Genomic DNA, 2920 nt, shown 5'->3' on the forward strand with positions numbered 1-2920 from the left:
TCCAAACTTTCAGCCATAAGAAACACTACTTCCCAAAAGTTAAGGGAGCACTACATTTATTTTCCAAACTTTCAGCCATAAGAAACACTACTTCCCAAAAGTTAAGGGAGCACTACATTTATTTATCTAATAATAATACAAAGATGTACATTCATATAACACAAAAATTACTGTATACCTATATTAAAAATTAAACATCCACAAATATATACAGTGGGGTATGCTATAACGAATCTAATTGGTTCTAGAACCTTGTTCGTTATAGCATTCGTTCGTTATAGGATTAATCCGTTCCAGGCCCCCAAATACAACCACTTAACACTGAAAAATATAATATAAAATTGTAAAAATTGTAAAAAAGTGCATAAATATGCATCTAAACCCCTGAAATAAAGAGTATCATTAATACTTGTAATAAAAAAACAATAAATTAGTAAAAAAAAAAAAAATTTTTTTAAATAATGTTCGTTGTAGGAGTTTCGTTCGTTACAGCATTCTCAATTTTATTGGTAAAACCGTTCGTTATAGGAATATTCGTAGTAGGATCCGTTCGTTATAGCATACCCCACTGCATACAGTACTGTAAATTAAATACCGTGTATAAATCTGAAAATAAAATAACAATTCAATTTACAAAATACACAAATATTACTTTCAATAATATATATATATATATATATATATATATATATATATATATATATATATATATATATATATATATATACTCGTCTATAACCCCCCTTCGTATATAGGTCGACCCCGATTTTATGACCAAGAAATCGTTAATTTATGATATTCCTCGTTTATAGGTCGACCCACGTTTTTGAGGGTAAAGGAACAACAAAACCTTCAGAGAAACACTACGTCCTATAAACTTGTTTACCATTTATTATCACGACACTTTACACTGAAACGCGGGTAGTTTCAACAAAAATATTGTATATTTCCATTCAAGTATTTATTCAAGTCAATTAGGAGGGAATATTATTGTAATACAACAGTTTTTTAACTAAACCATTCGAAAAGTGATTACGGTAACATCTTTTGAACGAAACAAAGCGAAAGTCATTGTTTTCGTCACGATTTTATCCCACTTTCCACTGTAATACGTACGTCATTTCAGCAAAAATATTACATTTCCGTGAATGTATTATATCAAGCACAGTATAAATAGAATATCATTGTAATATAACAGAATTTTAACCGAAAACTATTAAAAAAACGAGTAACATCTCAAGAACATCGGAAGCTTAGGTAAAGTCTTTTGTTTTCGACATGTATTTTATCCTCATTTACATTGAAATACATCACGTTTCAGCAAAACTACTATTTATTTCCGAGAATATGGAAATGTAATATTTTTGCTGAAATGACGTACGTATTACAGTGGAAAGTGGGATAAAATCGTGACGAAAACAATGACTCACTTTCTTTCGTTCAAAAGATGTTACCGTAATCGCTTTTCGGATGGTTTTCAGTTAAAAACTGTTTTATTACAATAATATTCTATCCTAATTCACTTGTGATGTAAAAGTTTTTTAATTGAAAACGATTCGAAAAACACGTGTACCGTCTAGCTGATACGGCAGAGCCCTGGTCGCGGAGGCTTTGTGTTTGCATCGGCCCTTCTTAAGCAGCTTTTAATTTTAGCGTACGTTGAAATTGTGTTTACCGGTATATTCTTATTTTCTTGCTTCTTATTTTCCAGAATTATGACAAGTTTTTATATAATACAATGTTACGGTACTTTTAATTTACAAGTATTCATTTTTAAAAATACAGAACACCAAACAAATACTAGTACGGATATTTGCGTGACTCTCCCGCCAAAAAAGACCAAACAGCTGGTACTCTCTCCCTCAGCCCTACCAAAGATAGCCCAACATCTTTCTTGTTTATTCTCTTCCAATTTCTCACTTTAACTGGTATTTTTTACTTCATATTGCCTACATCAGATAAACTACAGTAATTGAGGTTAGATATTGTTATAAATTTGATTACCGGGTCCTGGCAGGTACCGTTAGAACCACCTGACCCTACCAACAGTGTTGCAAGTCAGACAGCATTTTTTTTTTTTAAATTTTTGGTGTCTCCATTTGTTAATTTTTTTTCTGTGGGGTTTGCACAATAGTATACTGTTTTATCTACAGTATTGTAAAACGATTTGGGAAAAGAAATACTCGGTAACTTAAAATTTTAAAAGGAAATTTTTGAAACTGGCAACTGTGTGTAGATGACCTGACTCGCATCATATTGATGTCATCACGATTAGCCCACGTGTATATTTCACATTGTGTCTTGTTACAGTGTAGACGTTCTTGACCCATATTCTCTTCAGCATGGATTCAAGAAGAAAGTTCACAGCAATGTTCAAGCTGAGAGTGATTGAATATGCAGAACAGACTAACAACTGTGCAGCAGCAAGGGAATTTAAGGTTTCCGAAAAAAGTGTTAGAGACTGGAAAAAGCTCTCTGCACAACTTAAGCTTTTGCCGAAAAACAAATGTGCTAACAGAGGAAAGTGTAACAAGTGGCCACAGTTGGAAGTTGAAGTGGCAAAGTATGTCAGTGAAAACCCACAGAATGGATATGGTGTTTCCCGAGGATCAATTCGAATCTTTGCCTTGAAACTAGCAAGGAAATTAGGCATCACAGATTTTAAGGCGAGTCATGGTTGGTGCACAAGATTTATGAAAAGAAATGATTTTGTACTGAGACGGAAAACGAAAATATCACAGCGTCTTCCACAAGAACTTGATGACAAGGTTATTCAATTTCATAGGTTCATAATCAAACACCGGAAGAAGAATTCATATAGACTTTCGTGTATTGGAAACATGGATGAAACGCCCATGAATTTTGATATGCCAATCAGTCAAACAGTGAATAAAGTTGGTGAAAAAACAGTTTTAGTTAA

Source organism: Homarus americanus, unplaced genomic scaffold, assembly GCF_018991925.1.
Source record: "Homarus americanus isolate GMGI-L3 unplaced genomic scaffold, GMGI_Hamer_2.0 scaffold25013, whole genome shotgun sequence".
In the NCBI taxonomy this organism is placed as follows: domain Eukaryota; kingdom Metazoa; phylum Arthropoda; class Malacostraca; order Decapoda; family Nephropidae; genus Homarus; species Homarus americanus.